Raw genomic sequence first — 15,368 nt, 5'->3', positions numbered from 1 at the left:
TTGGATTAGTATAAATATATGTATTTTCTAGTCATGTCTGCTGAGAGGGCCTAGAAAAAAATGACCCCCAAGTATATGAGCACACCTACCGTCCAGATTTTGGATTCTAAACACTACTTTCAAGCAAAGGAAACAGCTCCTTGGAGAAGTTGTTGATGTCAGAGCTGGGGCGTGGAAAACACAAGAAGAGCACAAAACATCTTCACTGTGCCAAGAAGCAAGGAAATGCCCAAAGAAAGAGAAATGTACGTCAAAAGAATAAGAACCAGTCTGAAGATGCCCTGGTGATCAAAATGGCACATATCTGAGCAACAAGATACAGAGTATTGAATTTTAATCTACAGACTGAAATAAATATCTAAGAGTCCTCCCTGATATTAATTAAAAAATATAAAGAGAAGGGACAGCTGTTCCTTAAGGCCAAATTAATAAATGTAGAAAGCAGAAGAAAATAGAGCATCACCATAAACACCACAATAATAATTGTTGCAACCAAGACCCACAGTGAATGCTAAAATGAGGAAGGAAAAGTTTGAGAAGGAACAAGAGTTGCAAAACACCAAAATACCTCCTCCAAGATATGTTTTAATATTATAGGGACAGGTGGTAACTCTCCAATAGAGAAAGAAGTCAGATACCAACTAAACCAAGTGGTGCAAGTCAACATCACCTAGTAAGACACAGTGACATCATGAACCCCTGGATGCAATACAATTACAAATATATATCATTTTGTGATATTGTCAAAATGCATAACCTCATTCTAGTCACGAGAAAACATGAAGCAAACTCCAAATAAAGGACATTGTATGAAGCAAACTCCAAACAAAGGACATTGTACAAAATAACAGTGCTTTTCAGAAGTATTAAGGTCACAAAAAAATAGGAGACTGAGAAACTATTAAAATTAGAGGAGATTAAGAACTTGTAACTAAATGTGATATGCAATGCTAGATAGGATCTGAGAACAGAAAATTGTTATTAATATTTAAAAATTGGTGATATTTGAATAAAGTCTGAAGTTCCATTAATAATACTGCACCAATGTCACATTCCTGAGAATAGGCAAGTGGTTACGTGAGGTATTAACATTAGCGGTAGAAGGGTAAGTGGTATAAAGGAACTATTTGTATGATTCTTGCAATTTTTCTGTACACGTAAAATTATTTCAAATAAGATCTTTTAGAAATTCAGCTTCTTAAAAAAATTATATGATTGGGAGTCTCAAGAACCTTCCCAGATAAGCAAGTGCTTATGTGCTTTCTCTCCTTTCTTCAGATTCCTAGTTAGTTACTTTCCCTGTAATAGCTCAAAGATGAGTTCAAGAGAAATTTTGATTTTTGTCTCATTATTCAGTATTTATTTTAAGTATGGGAGAAATGCTTTCTCTAGCTTTCTACATGCTAAGCAGAAGCTGGAAATCTCAAATATTCTTTTTATTGTATAACTAAACTCCCAAGAAAATAAGGGAAATCACCAGGGGCTTAAAACAGAGAAAACAAAACAAAACAAAACAAAATCATGGATGTGGCACATTAAATATGGCTGTCATTGACTAGTAGATCAAAAAAATTGCAACCATCATTAATGTGCCACACACATAAATTAGGATCAGTGGGATGAACTACAGTAAATATTAACACAAACTTTACCTGGTAAGTTGTTGAAAGGTGAATGCTTGTATGTATGACCTGTAGAATATTTGAGGTCCTTATAAGATAGAGTTTAAAAAGCAGAGATTTTATCAAATCTGGGATTACTCCTATTTCCCAAGTAAGTGAACGGCTATTGCCTTGAGGTAGATAAGTTTAAGCATTGCTCTAAGTCGTGCCATGATTTTGGTCATTGACTTTTTTAGTTGCAAGAATAACTGGGTTTAGAAAATGGAACCCTTGTAAGTAATGAAGCTAAAAGATCCACGTAGAGAAAAACAAATGCAAATAAGAAGTAACGAGTGAGTGACGTGCTGACAATAAGGGTTTCAAAAAATATTCCTCCGGGGCTAAAATTTTGGAAAAACTCCATGATGGAAGGCTAGTGAGCCTCCAACATTATAAATTTATGGGTGAGTTTTAGAAATTTACAATGACAAAGAGAATTTTAGAGAATTCTCTAATTTAATTAGAGGATTAAAATCAGTGGACTTTTAATGAAATGCTTTGGTTTTAAAAGACAAAAAGTATATATTACATATATTCTGAAATATATATATAAAAACTCAAAAATTTACAAAGTATCAGTTTAGAGACTTCTTACCTAATATTGTAAAATGAAGAAAAGCCTATGATCATTGTATTAATAAATGTTAATACTAGACTGATGCTGAAAGATCAGACAGAACCATCACTTGGATATTTCAAAATGTACTCATCTAAACGACATAGAAAGAAATAGAGGTGCAAGCTTCCACAACCCTAAAATTCTCATCAGGATGGTCTGACCAATTTCAAGTGATAACATTTGATTAAGAGTAATGTAAAGCATTCAGGAAGCACAAATGCTCCCCTACAAACACAATATTATATCCCCAAGGCTAAAGAAGTTCTACATATAGAGTACTTTAGAGAGCACCTGATTTCGGCCAGTTACGTTTCAAGAGAAAACAGGATTACAGACTGTGTAGTGCATTCACTTACCCCCAGGCAGGAACACTCTAGGCTGACCTCCCTAGACTGACAAAGTCGGCCTTAAGTACATTCTTATTCTTATGCCTGCAGACCTATAACAAAGATCATCTACCCAGTTTTTGCAGAGAATAATGTTAATAGCTCTCAAATTAAGTATAAAACCCATCCTGCAGATGAATTAAGGCTTTTTTCATTTTTATTTCCCTTTTGACAAAATTAATTTTTAACAGCACCATTTATTTAACTTCAGTGCTAATCATTTAGTTCCACAGAATGCAACAGATTATAGAAGTATATGTTATTCTGTGCAAGGAACTAGTTTTTCGTTCACTATAAGAAAAATGTCTACATACAAATCTTTCTATAATTGTAAAATTCTCTTATATTAGTTTTGAGAAAAGAACTCTCCATTATAGTCTAAATGGATTTTATTAAAATGTATTTTTATCTAACAAAAAATAAAATGGCAACTGAGAACTTTAATCAAAATGAACTAGCATTTAGTTAGTTGCTTTATGGGAAATAAAAATAATATTTTGAAAAATAAATGAACTACTTAATTATTTTGGGTCAAAATTTATTGGAAACATTTTCCCTTCCAGAGGTGGTAAAAGTCTTCTTCATTAGATGTATTCTAAGCAGAGAATGTTTGCCTTCTTATAGAAGGATCTCCGGCTAAAGATTGTGAGACTTTCATATTGTGCACATGAAAGGGATTCCAGTTAAAGTTGGTCTACTTTGTATGCTACTATTGCATTATTTTAAAAATTAGCAAACTCATTTCTGAAAGACAACCAGAAAAACTCCTACCCATATCAAAATCAGATTTTAAAGAATGACCTACATGCCAATTCCTTTTACTCACACTTGTGTCTTGCCAAACACACATATACCCCTACTGAATTCTGACACATGTACCCACACTCCCTCAAAAAAAAAAAAAGTACAATATTAGGAACAAAGGGACACAGCCTAAAATGTATATAAAAACATTTATTCCCTTTTTTCTTGACTTGGGTTCTAATATAGCACTCCTCTTCCTATCTGAGCTGACTTAAAAATGAGACAACAAAAAAGTCAAAATAAGACCAAGAAAAGTCAAAAGGAAGTCAAAATATATTATATATATAATAAATATAAAAATTTACTGACTACATACATATATGTATATAGTAAAGTGGACTTCTTTGTATTGAATTGCAGACCTAGAAAAATTTGCCTCACCAGTCAAGGTCCCTAAGCGGGTTTTTTCCAATGTACAGAGCTTCCACTTCCTTGGTTAAATGCAGGGAAACCAACAAGACATAGACCAATACTCAGGAGCAAAAAAACAATGGAGTTGTTATTGCTCCTAGAACTATAGGCAGGAAGAGAACAGGTGACTGCCAAAATATAGAAAGCGGTTGCCTATTGAAAGAACTACATCCAATAAGACCTCTGCTGAAGGGATCCACTGCAACCTAGCAAAGAGAAACTTAAAGAAATATTTTGATCTCATTCTCCTTCTTTCTGATCTATTGCCAAGTCTCTCCTTAGCCTGAACTCCACTGAAAGCCAGAGATCAAAAGTGCCTGTAGATGTAGTGCATTAGTTTTCCTGGGGTAGAAACCAGGACAAAGAAGGGTAAACAATGGATGTGAGGGAAGAAACAAAAGATTTCTGACACTGATATTCACAGACATTCCTGAATCAGAGTACGAGAGAATATGTTGTCTCTGCAGCCATCTTGTTTTTGAAATAAAGGATGAGAGCCTGGGCTATGCGAGCCTCTTTTCTTTTTCCAACATCACTAGTTATGTCATTCCTCCCTTCCAACCAGGAGAAAATGAGTGGGGGAATGGAAGTTAAAATGTTACTTGCATGGTGCTCCTTTCCCATGGAATAAACAATAATGAGAGAGGAGGAAGAATTCACCAAAAAACGTTCCTCCAATTTTTGTTCTCATAATCCATTTGGTTAACCATTAAGTTTTAGTCAACCAGAGATACATCTGCCTCACAACAAGATAGGTTATCAGCATGTAATAGGATAGTTCAGCACCACCCACACCCACACACACACACACACACACACACACACACACACACACACACACACACATTCATGATGCCACACCACTCATACCAATCATTGCGCCATGTGGATATTCTCCAGGAACCACTGTGAGACAATGTAGATTTTGCCCTTGGAAGGCACAAGACTTTAATTAAATGTCTTCTTGGACATGTTAACAATATTAATTGTTCCAGTCCATGAGCACACAATATCTTCCTATTTATTTTCGTCTTCCTCAAAGTCTTTCACAAAGTCTTGTCGTTTTCAATATACAGATCTTCCACTTCCTTGGTTAAATTTATTCCTAGGTATTTTATTCTTTTTGATGCAATCCAAGCCATTCTTACCTTGAGGCTAAAGATGTATTCACTATTTATATCCCTTCCCAATTATATCTAGTCATGTTGTCCAGTATTGTCCACAAGAGATGTAACAATGACATTAAATTTCAGCATTAATGTATTCAAGAAAAAATCCACCAAAATAGATTTACATTCAAATCTCCAGAGAGAAATTCAAGTCCAAAATTTAAATCCTCTTTTAAGTCAAACCTTAAGTATAATAAAGACTAAATGAATTATGATCCAAAAGCAAATTAACTCTCTTATAATTTTATAAATTAAAGTTCAAAATTATTCATCTCCAACTTCTTATGCCAGTCACATTTAAGAAAAGTTCTCAGTGTTCTTTGAGCAGCCACCAACCTGGCCTAACTCTTACTGGCATAGGTGTAGTTAATTCAAGTTCTCAACAACCGTACGGTTTTTAAACCAGACTTTCATGACCTAATGACATCAAGTACATAAAAACAGGATTATCAGAGCCCTAACCCCCATTCGCCCCATAAAAACAAAAACAAAACAAAACAAACGAACAAAAAACCTCCATTGTGAAGAGCAATTATTTCAGGCTAAATTACATCGTAAGTATTGCCAGTTCTAAGTATTGCCAGACTGTAACCAAGACTCAATGGATTTATCAATGAATCAGATCAGCAGAGAAAATCCTGATTCCACCTTCACCAAGATGCCAAAAAATCTGTGTCCCTTTTTCAGAATCCATGAAATGTAGCCATAAAGCCAACTGGGAGAAATTTACTGACAAGTTAATTTTGACACTATGCATTTAACATATTTGGAGAAAAAAAAAACTCACGCATACTCCATCTTTGGAGCATGGAATCTCAGACATTGCAGACTTTTCACTAAGTGCAGACATTTGCCAAAGTAGTGATTCCATGTTGAGTCTAATTTGAGGTGCCACTCTTCACAGACAATAGACTTAAAACTTAATTTCCATCTTGCCTTTGGGTCCTGTGAATTGTGTTGGGCTTTATTCTAGTGACAGACCCATAAGGCTTTTGAGTAGCTCTATGCCACAGTGGCTATTTCCATTGTCTCTGGCCTTGTAACTGTTAGGTCCTGACAAATTTGCTTCCCAGGGACATTCTCTCACTTGAATTTAATCAGCTAGATTTGAGCCAGCTTGAGATCCCATGTTTCAGGGGAAGACCGTGTCTTCTGGATCTGTAGAGCAAGTAACTCTATCCCACACAGTTCTTCCACCTTTCATCTCTAGGCCACAAGGGCAAATTAAGTTTAAAATAGCCAACTAGCACTGCCCATCTTGTACCAGCAAATTAAGACATCTACCTCTCTATATGAGACACAAGGAACCAAGAAATATTGAAATGTAAAAGCAGTAAATAACACTCTCTCTTAAGTACAAAGGGCCTATATACATACGGATGTATGTGAATCCATATGTATACGGATCAAAAGGAAGTCAAAATATATTATATATATAATAAATATAAAAATTTACTGACCACATACATATATGTATATAGTAAAGTGGACTTCTTTGTATTGAATTGCAGACCTAGAAAAATTTGCCTCACCAGTCAAGGTGAAGAGCTGATAGTTGTGCTTCAGCCAATCCTGCTGGGGAATAGGTTAAATTAATCTAATCTCCACCTTGTGCCTTTGCTGAGTCCCAAGCAAGCACAAGGTGATTTCTGAGGCTCCCCTGGGCTCATATCCAACTAAGGCTCCCACATCTCTTTGCTTTGTTGAGGCTTTCAGGGCCCCACATCCTTCCTGAGACATGAGGGACTAGAATACTCTGAGGCTATGAGCCTGAGTCATTCTCTTAGGTCTTTATGGTTACCTGTTGCCTGTAACTGATGGCAGTTTTGGTATACAGACAAGTGGCAGTTTTCCTCCTGTAAAGATATAGAATCTGTTTCCTTCTCTTGAATCTTGGCTGGCTGTTGACTAGTTTTGCTTTTTGGTTTTTGGTTTTATTTAGAGTCCACAGGCCTCAGTGAAGAGATCTACCCTTCTATACTTTTCTTATATGTGTGTATTTTTTCTTACATGGTATAGACTTAGATCAGAGAACTTCTTGGCCAGGAATACCTGCAAAGTACTTTATTTGGGCAAGAAAGTATGTTCTCCTGAGGGTGTTACTGATATTTATGACATCAGTTAGTCTATAAGATCTAACATACTGATCAACCTAGGCTGTCACTATTATAGCAAGAAGAAATAAAAAATAACTCCACAATGAAGAATAATCAGTAGTCTGAATTTAAAAAAAAAAAAAACACTGGGTATTCATAAAGATTTAATTAAAACCAAGGGAAGCTTGTTAACCTTCCAATTTGTAATTCAGTGAAAATTAAAAGATTTCTTAGACTGTTAAACAAAAAATTACCAGCTCAAAAATATCTAAAGAAATACTCATGAAATAATCACTGGCAGCTATTTTCATAGATCAGTAGGACATTTAAGCAGAAGCAATACAATTTAATGATAAAATATTCAGTTCACCAGGAATATATGGTAATTCTCAACTGATACACACATGGAACTTCAAAGACATCTCAAAATAAGTGAAAATGAAATCCACAAACTGTAAACTGTCTGTGCAATGTATACAACTAATTAAAAATACAGTCTGGGCAATGGCCAAGATGGTGGAAGAATAGGAGACCTTAGTTTTGCCCACTCTCACCACTGTCGTTCAACATAGTACTAGAAATCCTAGTTTCAGCAGACAACAAAAAGAAATAAAAGGCATCTGAATCAGCAAAGAAGAAGTCAAATTCTCACTCTTTGCAGATGATAGGATACTTTATGTGGAAAGCCCAAAAGACTCCACTCCAAAATTGCTAGAACTCATACAGGAATTCAGCAAAGTATCAGGATATAAAATTAATGTACAGAAATCAGTTGCATTCATATATACTAACAATGAGACCAAAGAAAGAGAAATTAAGGAGTCGATCCTATTTACAATTGCACCAAAACCATAAGATACCTAGAAATAAACCTAACCAAAGAGGGAAAGGATCTGTACTCAGAAAACTATAGAATACTCATGAAAGCAATTGAGGAAGACACACACAAAAAAATGGAAAAACATTCCATGCTCATGGATTGGAAGAATAAATATTGTTAAAATGTCTATATGGTGGTTAACTGAACATAATAAAAAAAAAGTCTATGCTACCTAGAGCAATCAATCCATTCAATGTAATCCCTATTAAAATAATACCAACCTTTTTCACAGAGCTGGAACAAATAATCCTAAACTTTTTATGGAACCAAAAAAGACCCTGAATAGCCAAAAGAATGTTGAAAAAGAAAACCAAAGGTGGTGGCATCACAATGCCGGACTTCATTACAAAGTTGTAGTCATCAAGACAGTATAGTACTGGCACAAAAACAGACACACAGATCAATGGAACAGAATGGAGAAACCAAAAATGGACCCTCAACTCTACGGTCAACTAATCTTCGACAAAGCAGGAAAGAACAACGAATGAAAAAAAGGCAGTCTTTTCAACAAACAGTGTTGAGAAAACTGGACAGCTACATGCAGAAGAATGCAATTGGCCCATTTTCTTACACCATACACAAAAATAGACTCAAAATGGATGAAAGACCTAAATGTGAAACAGGAAAACATCAAAATCCTAGAGGAGAACATAGGCAGAACCTCTTCGACCTTAGCCACAGCAACTTCTGGCTAGACATGTCTCCAAAGGCAAGGAAAGCAAAGGCAAAAATGAGCCAATAGGACTTCATCAAGATAAAAAGCTTTTGCACAGGAAAGAAAACTGTCAACAAAACCAAAAGACAACTAACCGAATGGGAGAAGATATTTGCAAATGTCTTATCAAATAAAGGGCTAGTATCCAAAATCTATAAAGAACTTATTGGCGCACCTGGGTGGCTCAGTCAGTTAAGTGTCTGCCTTCAGCTCAGGTGATGATCTCAGGGTCCTGGGATCGAGCCCCGTGTCAGGCTCTCCGCTCAGTGGGGAGTCTGCTTCTTCCTCTCTGCCTCCTCCTCCCCCTGCCTGTGCTCTCTCCCTCACTCTGTCAAATAAATAAAATCTTAAAAAAAAAAAACTTATCAAACTCAGCACCCAAAGAACAAATAATCCTATCAAGAAATGGGCAGCAGACATAAACAGACATTTCTCCAAAGAAGTCATACAAATGGCCAATAGACACGTGAAAAAAATGTTCAACATCACTTGGCATCAGGGAAATGCAAATCAAAACCTCAATGAGAGGGCGCCTGGGTGGCTCAGCTGGTTAAGCGACTGCCTTCGGCTCAGGTCATGATCCTGGAGTCCCAGGATCGAGTCCCGCATCTGGCTCCCTGCCACTCAGCGGGGAGTCTGCTTCTCCCTCTGACCCTCCCCCCTCTCATGTGCTCTCTCTCTCTCTCTCATTCTTGCTCTTTCAAATAAATAAATAAATAAAATCTTTAAAAAAAAAAAAAAACCTCAATGAGAGACCACCTCACACCAGTCAGAATGGCTAAAATTAACAAGCCAGGAAACAACAGATGTTGGCAGGGATGTGGAGAAAGGGGAACCCTCCTACGCTGTTGGTGGGAATGCAAGCTGGTGCAACCACTCTGGAAAACAGTATGCAGGTTCCTCAAGAAGCTGAAAATAGAGCTACGGTATTACAGCAATTACACTAGTAGGTATTTACCCCAAAGATACAAATGTAGTGATCCAAAGGTGCACCAGCATCTCAATGTTTATAGCAGCAATGTCCACAACAGCCAAACTATGGAACTAGCCCAGATGTCCTTCGACAGATGAATGGTTAAAGATGTGGTGTGTGTGGGCGTTCCATACAATGGAATACTACTCAGCCATCAAAAAAAAAAAAAATGAAATCTTGTCATTTGCAACAAGATGGATGGAACTTGAGGGTATTATGCTAAGTTAAATATGTCAATCTGAGAAAACAATTATATGATCTCACTGATATATGGAATTTAAGGAAAAAAAGAGGATCATAGGGGGAAGAGAGGAAAAAATAAAACAAAATGAAATCATAGAGGGAGACAAACCATAAGAGATGCTGAACTCTGGGAAACAAACTGAGGGTTGCTGGAGGGGAGGGGGGTGAAGGGATGGGGTAACTGGGTGATGGGCATCAAGGAGGACACAAGATGTGATGAGCACTGGGTATTATACGCAACTGATGAATTATTGAACTCTACATCTGAAACTAATGATGTACTATATGTTGGCTACTTGAACTTAAATTCAACAAAACTAGTTGAGCGAGAAATTTTACAAAAATAATGCATGTAAAAGTAGGGCTGAAAAACATGGAGAACTAGACAAACCGAGATTCTAGAAAAGGGAAAAACTTTCAGGAGTTATGAAATTGTCCCTGGGGATATTAGCCACTTTGGGATTTATGGTAAACACTGCAAATAAGTCCAAGTAGATAGCTGCTTTAGAGCATGGAGAAGTGTGCTGAGCTTTCTCCTGAAGGTTTGAAGGGGGAAAAATGCAGACTGTAGAGGTTTCCAACTCATGGCTATTTTCTTCCTTTTAGCTTTCCAAATATGAAATTTACACTGGGAAAGAAAATAGAGTCAGGTCAAATCTTTGAAAAGAGGTGTCTTTTGATGCACAGAGGAAAGGACCAGTCCAAGAATAACTTACAACTTTAAAAGGACTCGAGAACAACTTGTTTAAATTGAAAACCCAGAGCTAGGGGCTTAAAAACACGGAACTGAGGAGTGGTTAGTTGGCATCAGCTAGAGCTAGAGGTAGAGGTAGAGACTTAAGGCTCTCCAGGGCCCCCCCACTTAAACAAAGGGTTTAAGACCTTTTCACCATGGCTAATCCCTGGATAGTCAAAAGTTACAGGTTTAACGTTTGTATACACATATAGACTCTCTCTCTCAAAACATAAGCCAAATCACTAATCATGTGGGTTGACAAGTTAAAGAGACAAGTCAACAAAGAGAAAATGAAAAACAAAGAGAAAATAGGACACCTGTGTGGCTCAGTTGGTTGAGCGTCCAACTCATGATTTTGGCTCAGGTCATGATCTCATGGGTCATAGGACTGAGCCCTATATCGTGCTCCATGTTCATCAGGGAGTCTGCTTGGGTTTCTCTTCTTCTGCCCCTCCCCACTGCTCATACACATGCACGCTCTCTCTGAAGTAAATAAATAAATCTTTAAAACAAAAAAACAGAAATCACCATTGTTTCTTGGTACTGAGAAGACAAAGAGAAACCAGACTCTTGATTATAGGTGTTGAAACATCAAGCCCTTGTAATAGAAGTGAATGAGAAAACATGGATTAACAAGTCAACAGAAAATATTCTAAGTGAAGCACAGCAATGATTAAAAAAAAAATTTCTTCAGGACACAAGAAGGAAAACATGTAATGTACTTGCAATTAGACTCTTTAAAAATAGAGGACAGAGCGAACCCAAAGAAAAATATTTGAAGACATAATTAAACAAAAATTATCAAAAACTGATATTCATTAACATATTCAAGATGTTTAGTGTGATTCACATAGGATTAGTTTAAAAAGAAAATCACTGTAATAAAACTACTGAACAATCTAAAAAAAAAACTTGTCAAAGGAACCAGAGTAAGATTGTCACATAACTTTTGAAAAGAAACTATGGAAGACAGAATATATTGGAACGGTATATTTAAGGTATGTAAGAACAAAATTAACATCTACAAATTTACATGAAACAAAAATCCTCCAAAATGTAGGTGTAATAAAGGTTTTTGTCAGACAAGCAAATCGTGAGTAAATTAATTGCCAGCAGACCTTCTCTGAAAGAGATTCTAGGGTAAGTAGGCAAAAGGAAAATGAACCCAGAAGACACATGAAATACAAGAAAGTAATGAATAAAGTAGAGGGGGAATATATGAGTAAATATAGGTCAATATTGACTTTTTAAAGCAATCATGTATTTCTTAGAGTATAAAATAGAGGTGAGACTAAAATGAATGATAATAAGACAAAAACAGAAGAGTAAAAAAAGTTAAAAGGTACTAAAATTCCATCTGTGTCACAGATAGGATAAAAATAATAATTTATAATACATTTAAATTCATCAAATACCTATTAACCACTAAAAAGTGATAAGATACTTTAAAGCTAAACATTAATAGAGGGTAAATGGAATAATTAAATCTTCTGACTTCTTTATAGGACAGAAAGAGCTGAAAAAAGTATTGCTCCAAGTGTTACAACAATAAAAGCCAAATAATCTGTTCTATCAAAACATTTACTGAACTCATGGGACAGCTAAAAACACAGGATAACTAAGCTTTAAACTAAAAAAAGACAGGCACTTTCAAATAGAGATAGGACAGGAGTATTTGCTTCCCAGGGCAGCCTAAGGCTGAAAGTGGACTAGCATAGAGACCCCCTGGATACCACAAACACAGGAAATGTGCATCTAATCATAGGACCACCTCCATGGACATTACTGGGTGCTCACAAAAAAGACTGGGGGCAAGATGATGGACCAGATAAAGCACTATGTATAACTTTTTATATATCATATTTCTATACATTTATAAATATTTGGGGGGGGCCCAAACATTTTTACAAATGCATAAAAAGTTTCCTGCGAAGAATTGATAATTGTTTATTTTGGTTTTTCTCCCTTTTCACAAACTTTTCCCCCCTAAATCCAAAACATATTTCTGCAACTGTATTTATAGAATTATGCCACTTTTTCCCTAAGTTACCTGCAGGTCTTTTATTTTTTCATGGATATAGATGGTCCTGTTTAAACTCTGGCTGTGCATTTTATTCAAATTAACTCTAAATTTATAACCTGGTACCATTTGGTCCCAGCTATTTTTTTAGTACCTCCAGATAGCATTTGCTTTATTCCACATTTAGCATACAACAACTGCATTTTCCACTGCCCTCCCGAATATTTTTGAACTAAGAGAATAACTGAACTAATTCAAATTGTCTTTCAGTATTCTAGTCTTTATTTTTCAAATTATTGAATTTGGAAAGTTTCTACTTTCCTCTACTTTCTAATTCCTCTTTTATAATTGTCTTTAGGAAATAAAAGTATACTAAAATCATTTTTCCATATACAATTTTTTACATGTTTAGGAAGAAACAGACATGATTGCAAATTCATAATACTTTTTATACTTCCTTAATATTCTGCCAGCATAAGAGTTATCAGTAACAAAATGTTACATCCTTTATAATGATATATTGTTACCAATAAGAATGTTCTTTTAAACTATGACTGGACTCATGTTAATTTTAGATACTTTTAAAATCTTTATTTTATTTTTTATTTTTTTATTTATTAGGTTCAATTAGCCAACATATAGTACATCATTCGTTTTTGATGCAGTGTTCAACGATTCATTAGTTGTGTATATACCTCTAAGACAAATTACATTTTGTAAGTGATCTATCACTTTTTGTCTAAAAAATGTCAAACCTTGACAGGATAACAGCATCACGGGCTATCTCAGTATTGGTGTCAAGTACACATGGGTTACTTATCGATGTTGAAGAAATACTTAGTTCATACTTCAAAATTTTTATCTGAAAACTGGTAACAATAACTTATACTTTGAAACTAATGTTTAAAATACCGTTTGTCATTTAAGAAACAAAATCAAACATACTGGAAGGCTGAAAACACATGCCCATCCCCAAACTTGATAGCTTTCTTATGCATTCCTTAGTGCTTTATTAGTGAATATACATGGTTTTTGAAGCAAATGAGCATGGAAACACAGTCCATAATTTGCTATTTAACTCATTTGAATATGATTAAAGACCAAAAAATATCCAAGAAACTAACGAGGAAAACATAACACACACACACACACCCCACACACATATATTTATAAAAAATACACATGTCCTCCCACATATAATCCATGCTTTAAAAAATCAGACCAAATGTACAGGGTCTACCCCACACTTTTAACACATGATGATAGAGCCTAAGAGTCACCGGGCTAGCCTAGCATCACTGCAGCAGGGAGCTTCTCCGAGGACAAGAAGTGAAACAGCATTTGAAAGCAATATTTTGGAATCCACATTTTTCAAATGAATCACTAAAAATAGACTCTTTCCATACATTCCTCCCTTTTCTCTACCTCACAATAACCTCAGAGCCAATTATCTTCAGCTTTCTTTTGAAATACTTAAGCTGTCATAAAATGATGACAGAGTTGTACAGCAGATGACAAAGTCAACCAACCAGTAAGGTGGGGGGCGGGCAATGTGGACTCACTTGTTAGCAGGAATAAAAGCTCATCATAATATATTTACTATCAACATCTTTCTCTTATACTTACAGGAAAATTGGCTTTTCTAGTCCAAATTGTGCTTCATTGACATTCACTCAAACTGTTTATTTAACAATGTTTAAAAACATACACTTTAAATTTTTTTCAAATCCTGTACTTTTCACACAGAAAAGGTCTTATCATTTTCAATATGAAAGGGAAATTTAAGTAGGTTCCTGAAAGATGTTGGCCCAGAAAACAAAATCCTAAGAAGTCAAATAAGGAGAAATAAAACAATCCTAAAACAAGATCAATAAATGTCAAGACCCACACACATTCTCTGATGTTAATAAGGTGGCCACTACTGCTACCTTACATTCTATATAATATTTCAAAAGCTTTACCAACTCATTTATTATACTGATAGGTGACTGTAGTCACAAATAAAACAGAGTTTCTGAAAGGGTTGAGTTTTACTCTATAGCATGAGACACACCTAAAATAGTATTAAACTTCTCTTTAAGAAAAAAATCAAAGACTTCTGCCCAACCTCCCCTGCTTTTTCCTACCAGAGACTATGACTTTTTTAAAAGGAATGATTACCTGTTTCTCTGTAAATGACTTAGAAACTAGTTGAGGCTCTTTGGAATTACCCAATATGTGACCTTATTCAAACTTCTCACAGCACCTGCTCCCCACCTTTACAATTTGATGGAAATAAGTATATGGTACAGATTTGAAGTGAAAGCCTATTCAAGGTTATAAGAAAGTCAAAGAAATTTGGACTATAAAGATTGCTTTTTATTTTCCAATACCTTCTGCAGAAATCTCATAAAGAATTTTTTAAAAGTTTCAGTTGAAAACAAAGAAACCACTGTAGTCCTAAAATCAACTCTTGAGGAAATATAAATTGCTGTTTTTTTTCAGATGGACAAAGAAACTGAAAAAAATTTATGGTGGAAAAAGCTATGCATCATGGTGAATGAAATCTACCTACTGACAATCTGAAAAGAACATGTCAACTGTTTGTGTACAATGCCCAATTTTGTATAAAATAACTGAAAAGAATATGTATAAAATAACTGGGAAGATTTCTAG

This window comes from Zalophus californianus, chromosome 5 (assembly GCF_009762305.2).
Source record: "Zalophus californianus isolate mZalCal1 chromosome 5, mZalCal1.pri.v2, whole genome shotgun sequence".
NCBI classification, from domain to species: Eukaryota; Metazoa; Chordata; class Mammalia; order Carnivora; family Otariidae; genus Zalophus; species Zalophus californianus.
The sequence above is the reverse complement of the archived record's forward strand: the minus strand, read 5'-3'. Positions refer to the sequence as shown.